Genomic DNA, 8,075 nt, shown 5'->3' on the forward strand with positions numbered 1-8,075 from the left:
AATGTTCTAAAATTATTGTAGTTCGGAGTTGCACCAAATAGTAGCTCATAAGGGCTCTTGGAGTTTAAGCCAATTGATGGAAGACGATTGATAATATATGTGGCGGTAATAAAGGCGTCAGTCCATAAAGAGGCCGGTGCACTTGCATTAAACATCATAGCTAGACCGGTTTCAGTGATGTGGCGATGCTTGCGTTCAACACACCCATTTTGTTGCGGAGTGTGAGGGCAAGAGATGCGATGATGGGTCCCATTCTCTTGAAGCATAGAACGCACATGAGAGTTCAAAAATTCTGTGCCACCATCACTTTGAAATATCTTGACTTTGCGAGAAAATTGTGTTTGAACAAATAACAAAAATACTCGCAAGACATCATAAAACTCCGTTTTGGTCTTTAGAGGATAAAACCACGTAAACCTTGAAAAATCATCAACAAATATAACATAATAACGGTATCCATTAGTAGCAATAACAGGCGCAGGGCCCCAAAGATCGCAATGAATTAAATCTAAAGCACTGGAGGAACGTTTTTCATTTATATCAAAAACCAAACGTTTGCTCTTAGAAAGCTCACAAGACGAACAAAGACCCGGTTTCGGTAAAACAGAAGTAACCGATAACCGTCCTAATTTATTCAAAAGAGAAATAATACGAAAATTAACATGCCCTAACCGGCTATGCCATAATTCAAAAGAACCACATAAACGACTAGTACGTAAATGAGAAATAAATGCTTGTTGTCCACGTTCCAATATGTATAGATCATGATGTCTTCGACCCGTTGCTAGAACCTCCTTTGTGTATCTGTTCTGAATGAGAAAAGAGTTTTCAGAAAACAAAATATCAACGGGATTATCGTTAGTGAGCTTGCTAATAGATAACAAATTTTTTGTAATAAATGGGACCACAAGAACATCAAGTAAATTAATATCTTTGAAAAAAGATAGATTGCCATGATGAGATATAAACAAGTTAGCGCCATTACCAACTGTTACTTTGTCTGTACCTGTATACGGAACAGAAGAGTCAAGTGTAGAAGTCGACGGCGTCATATGGGCGGTGGCACCAGAGTCAACATACCAGTTGGGCGAGTTACTTGTCACGTGATAATTAGAATGAAAGGCCTGAGCTAAATTTGCATCCATTGACTGAGTACGAGTGGCATACGAAGACAACTCTGGACAAGTAGAGGCATAGTGCCCATTGGTGCGACATAACTGACATTGTGGAGTTCTTCTGCCACGTCCTCTTCCATACGAATTATTATAACCACGGCCTGCAAAGCTACGACCCCTACCACGAGAGGTGTAATTGTTGCTTCTGTTGTTATTAGAATTTGAACGAACTGTGAAGGCAGCTTGAGTTGGCGAAGTTGTTTGAACCGAGTTTAAAAATAACTCGTGACTCTCAGCTTGAGAGCAGAGATCACGAAAAGTAGGGCGTGGTTTGATAGTCCGTTGTGTGGTGGAGAAGGTTTCAAAAGAAGGTCCAAGGCCGCAAAGAAAGTAATGACTTTTATCAACATCGTCTACCGGATGTCCAATCGCAGCAAGTTGATCACACACAGTTTTAAACTTCTGAATAAAAATAGATACACAGGTTGTTCCTTTTTGAAGAACACGAAGAGAATCCCTGAGAGTGTGCATCCTTTCCAACGAATTGTTACTGTAAGAGTCTTCAAGAGCTTTCCATACTTCATGAGCAGTTTTTAGTCCTAAAACAATAGACATAGATTCTTCAGAGAGTGAAGATTGTATGATAATTCAGGGCGGAGCCACCATAAGACCCGTCCCAACAGTCAAGTCTTAACAACCGTCATATTTTAAAAGGGAAAGACATCATATGAGGTACAATGTCTACTAGGAATTTTAGTGGCCCCAACAAGAATTTGATAATTCCAAACTATCAAACTCACACGACAATAAACGAAAAATATAATGAACACGAAAAAACTAGCAAGAATGTAAAACCACGAGAATATAACGAGGCTATATGTAATCAAAGTGATTACTTTAATCCTCGGCTCACCATAGAGTATTCTTATTATTGATAATTTGTAGGTAAAATTTACAAGTTACATATAAGGGTATTTATAATGCAAAAAGAACCACAGATTCAAATCTTATACGGAATTTTAATTGTAATATAATTTTTTTAGAACGGAAATTTTGGCATCGAATCCTCTCACTTGCTACCCACACACCTGTTAGGAAGAAAATTCTCGCATCCATCACGCAAAGCGTACCCGAAATATTTTAGGTTAATTACTTGGACCGCACAGAGTGAAGGATACCAGAGACACAACCTTGGAGAAAACTCTTCCCCCACCCCCGAGGATTTGAACATGCACATATTTTTTCAAGGATAAAAACCCAGAACCATCTAAAACTTTTTACCACTCAACCAATAGTTCGGTGGTCTAATTGTAATTGTAATATAGTTAGAATTTATAAAACAATTCGTGGACGTCAAATAGTGAAACTAATGTGAGAAGTAAATTTTTTATGTCACCAAATGTGACATCAAAGTTTCCATCAATTTCAAAGTGTTCAACTCTTATTTTCATGTTTTAAATTCCTTTATCACATTTGAATCATTTAAGTATTTTGTTTAATTCTCTTTCACCATACCTCAACAATCTCCCACTTGAAAGAGTATTTAAACAACCCCATCTTTAACATGACTTTATCCCACAGCAACAACCCGGGCCGCTAATTACACCTCCTTTTGATACCGCCGGATTTGCACTCGAATCACGCCTCACTTCACTCGATAACCTTCGAGCAAGAGAAGTCTTTTGACACCAAAATATACCAATGAACTATAATTCGAACTTTATGTTACTAGCTTGGGACAAAAAACTACTCTTTGGATACGTCACGCATCTCCTTAGTTTAGGAGATCACAGGTCGTTTGAGTACGACCCGACCCAATCGCCCCCATTGCCCAAGCGATCCACCCATACAAAACATCATCCACTCGGTTTATCTTTCCAATAAAGAACAAACCCGTCGGTAGAACATATGTGATGCCCCCGTACAAAACCATCGTGTACGTATCATCAGCAACAGGATCATTACAAGGTCAAACACTATATGCTTTTTTAAAATAAGTTTGCATTCATAAGAAAATGTGACGTCATAACCAACGCCAAATGTTTAACATACGATAATGTGCCCCTATGAATAGAAGGCGATAATAATAGCACGTGACCCAATGGTCGTTAAAAATTCGTTGTTTCAAAAGTAACATAGTTTGAATGCAAAGTAAACGTTTCATGCGAAGACATCTCTAATAAGCGCAGCGGGAGTCTACAAAGCATGACAACTACAGCGGAAGCAACCAAACCTTAAGCACCTGAGAAAAATATGCTTAAAAACGTCAACACAAAGGTTGGTGAGCTATAGTTTAAGTATAACAGTAATGTAAGGTAGGCCACGAGATTTCAGTGTTTCAAAACAGTATGAAAAGTATATGTATAACCGTGGGCACTTGGAAACTAACTTAACGTAAATAACACCCCCTAAAAGTACATTTGGCGAGTGCGTAAGTTTAAGAAGTATTAAACACCCGTTAAATGCTAGCACTACTAGCCCGAGTGGGGATGTCAAACCCTATGGATCCATATCTAAGATTCGCGTTCACCAGTTCAAAGACCAAAGACTAAACGTTACCGAGCTAAGGGGAAAGTTTATGCCGTTGTATAACCCACACATATATAAAGTTTAAGTACTCGTGCCTAGTATGTAAAACGTAAAATGCGCATGTATTCTCAGTTCCCAAAATAGTTAAAGTAAAAAGGGATGCTATAACTCACAGTGAAAAGTAGTAAAAGTCGATACGCGGGAATAGTAAGCAAGTGGTTGGTCCGAAATGTCCTTGATGTGCGTAGAGGTGTATACGAAATAGTTATATTTTTACTACGAAATACTATTAAATACGATACAATTTTACACAAGTTATTTATTTATTTATAGAGTGGATATACCTAAACCTTACTACAACACTTATAGGCAGTGTACCTAATCGTACAGTAGTGTAGTTTTTAGTAAGTCCGGTTCGTTCCACAGGGAGCTAGCCAAGTGTAACAACCCAAACCAACCCGCGAACAAACCACGTGAAAATACAAATAAAAAAAAAAAATTTGCTGAACTGCCACCTGGCGCGGCGCGCCATATAGGCCGCGCGGCGCGCCAAACCTGACTGTCCGGAAAGTCTTTAAATGCGAAAATGTTTGACTAGTTCCCGACGTATTTAGACAAAACGCTTTTAACCGCATGTTCAATATATAAAAACTAGCGCGTTCCATTAATAAAATTTAGTTTACAAAGCGGGGCCCACATTGACCCAAATTACCTCTTAAGTACCAAAATACAATTTTCGACCATACGACTTTTAATACAAAACAAAGCCGAGCATGGCGATTGGGGATACGCTACCCAATCCTAATAAATCCAAAAGCAAGCCTTCTACGCAAACTATGCAAGTCCTCTAATCCTCGCGCTTACCCGAGCCACCATCCGCATGCAATCTATAAAAAGAGTCAACAACGAGAGGGTAAGCTAACGCTTAGTGAATGATAATATACTACATACATATATATGTATAAAATGGACACGCCACAAAATAACAAATACCGCATACCGAGGCATCCATATAAGGCACTACACTAAGCATACCGTACGATCTCTAAGCAACGAGCTAAAGATACAACAACAATATAAGTTCACCAACGACGATGTGAACAACGGCAAATAGCTACACCCGGAGGGTTAGCTACAACACAACAATACATTAATATATAACAATATAAACGAACAAGGTTAACACCTTAACCCAATACCGAGAACCAAATACCACAATGAAGATTGGCCGAACTACACGAGCCTTAGTAATCCGAAACCACACGAGATTACTATCTTCACAACATCGAGGTTGGCCGAACTAGACGAGCCTTAGTAATCCGAAACCACACGAGATTACTACCTCAATAAGATGACCGAACTACACGAGTCACCATGAATCCGAACTACACGAGATTCATTTGATAAGATGACCGAACTACACGCGTCATCGTGAATCCGAACTACACGCGATTCACTTCTCCAACTCAAAACCCTTCGCCATTGGGGTTATATCATCCACATCACAACCACGTGTGAACGTGTACACACAAAACGTGTACCTCGCCAAAGGTGGTCAACCAAAACGCACAACCGTGCCAATTGGATCTAAACGCAAGTCTATCAAATCCACCTATATGTGAAGTGACCTCTATAACCGAGAACCACTTCACCCGACCCGCACCCATCCTACACATACATATGCACATAGGATATTAACACTCACCTTGAAGTCTTGAAGAATGCTTCCAAGTAAACCGCAACTCGCCAATGGAAAATACCTATTCCATTATCACAATTACAACAATACACTTAGAGTGGATTTACAAATCAACCCAATTCGACACTTAGTGCAAATTTGACCCAAATGCACTTCCAAGCACAAACCGTGCCCAAAACTAACCAATAATCACTAACACAAGTGAGAATGGTCCTAATACGCCAATTAAACCCGAACTCAAGTGTTAAACACGTGTCATACCCATTTTGACACTTAAACTCTAATTTTGACCCATAAGGTCAAAATCTCACCATTTACAAGTTTTGACACCAAAACACATTTAACTTGGTTTTATACTTCAACTTAATCCATTTCAAGTTTATAAACCTCATTAAATCGCCAAATGGGTTATAATCACCACCAAACCCTAATTTGACCCAAAGTCACAATTAGTCAACCAATTAACCTTAAATGGGTTTCAATACTTCCTTAATCACTAACTTAAGTGATTAAACTCAATTTCAAGTCCTAAACATGGCCAATTAGTTCACCAACCCAAAATCCACCAACAATTAACAATAAACCCAATTACTAGCATCACTAAACCCATTTCGTCATCTAAAAGGGTTTTTCATCAAACTAACTCAAACCCTAACTTGAATATCAAATCAAATAGATGAAATTCGGAGTTTGAGCTTACCAATACTACCACAACGTAGCTAGGAATGAAAGGAACAACTTTAGAACTCGAGCTTTTGATCCAAACGGCCTCCTTCTTCTCCAAAACCCCAAATCTCTCTCTAGAATCTCTATCTCTCTCTAGATAGTTGGGAGTGATGGATGGATGTGAATATCATCCAAAACTGATCCAAACCAGCTAATATGGCTCACAAATCCGGCCCCAAGTGAAATTACCCAATTGCCCTTCATTTAAAACAATTAAAAAGAAGAAGAGGGCTGTCTGCGCGATTTGGCGCGGCGCGCCCCAGACCCGCGCGGCGCGCAAGTAGCCAGTTTCAGATTCTTTTACCTTTCCAATTACATAACAATATTCAACGAAGCCCGTTCTCGAATGTCATAAGTACACAAGTATACAAGATAAATATTCGGGTCTTACACCAAGTTTATACCTATATTTTTAAAACTATATTTGTATATATATAAATTTAAATATAATATATATATATATATATATATATATATATATATATATATATATATATATATATATATATATATATATATATATATATATAAGTAGTATTATTATTATAAAAGGGGGTTTTTACCGTTTAATGACCGGTTTGTCGTTTTTATGTCTTAAGTCGCAGTTAAAACCTAATGTAAAATATTAAAAATAAATATAAATTAATTTAAAGCGTAAACTAAATGACAATAATTAAAGTGCGATAAATTAAAGTGCAATAAATAAAATGACAATAAATAAAATTGCGATAATTAAAAAGTACGATAATTAAAATGACGATAAATAAAATGACGATGAGATATAAAATAAAGGAATTATGCTTATTTAAACTTCCGTAATCATGATGTTCGACGTGTTGATTTTAGTTTATTACCATGGGTTAATTGTCCTTTGTCCTGGATTATTCGATATGTCCATACGGTTTTGTCCATAAAAGTCCATCAGTCATAAATATAAAGTGCGAGAGTCTTCGTCAAATTATCCTTATACCCGAAGTCAAATATTCCAACTAATTGGGGATTCGAATTGTAACAAGGTATTAATACTTTGTTTAATGAATACACCAGGTTATCGACTGTGCGTAATCCAAGGTTTTACTACTTTGTTAATAATTACACCAATTACCCTTGAATGTAATCCACCCCTATTTTAATGAGTCCATTAACTATTAATCCATTCTCATATCCGGTAAAATGAATAATTATTGGTATTTATAGATATCCCGCCCACCGTACCCAGTCAAGCGTATGTGGTTATATATAAATAGGTCAAATTATAAGTCTATATATTAAATTAACGAGGTATCATTTAGTTAATATAAAGCCCATTAATAGCCCATAGTCTAATTTTCACAAGTGTCATTCTTTTATCCAAACCCCAATTATGGTCCAAAGCCCAATTACTCCGTCTTTAATATTTAGCCCAACATCACGATTATTTCGACTTAAATAAGCATTATAATAACTTAGCTACGAGACATTAATTTAAAAAGGTTGAACATAACTTACAATGATTAATAATAGCGTAGCGTTACACGGACAGAATTTCGACTTACACACTTACAACATTCGCTAACATACCCTTATTATTATTAATCTTAAATTAAAATTAAAATTATAAATTATATATATATATATATATATATATATATATATATATATATATATATATATATATATCTGTGAGAGAGAGAGATTGAAAATTATGTGTTATTTTCGGCCAAAACACGCGAACTTTATAGGACCTGAGCTGATACAGTGCACCATGTGATCGCATGGTTTTTGGTCTTCCTGGCCATGCGATCGCATGGCCTTCTTTTACAGCTCACATACTTTTGTTTTTTATTTGTCGACGGTTTTAATAAATAAATATAATATATATATATATATATATATATATATATATATATATATATATATATATATATATATATATATATAATTTTAAGAATTATTTATATATTATATTATATTTATGTGCATAGTTGACTTGTAATTTTTAGTCCGTTGGGTCGCGCGTTGAGAGT

This window comes from Rutidosis leptorrhynchoides, chromosome 2, assembly GCF_046630445.1.
Source record: "Rutidosis leptorrhynchoides isolate AG116_Rl617_1_P2 chromosome 2, CSIRO_AGI_Rlap_v1, whole genome shotgun sequence".
Lineage (NCBI taxonomy): Eukaryota > Viridiplantae > Streptophyta > Magnoliopsida > Asterales > Asteraceae > Rutidosis > Rutidosis leptorrhynchoides.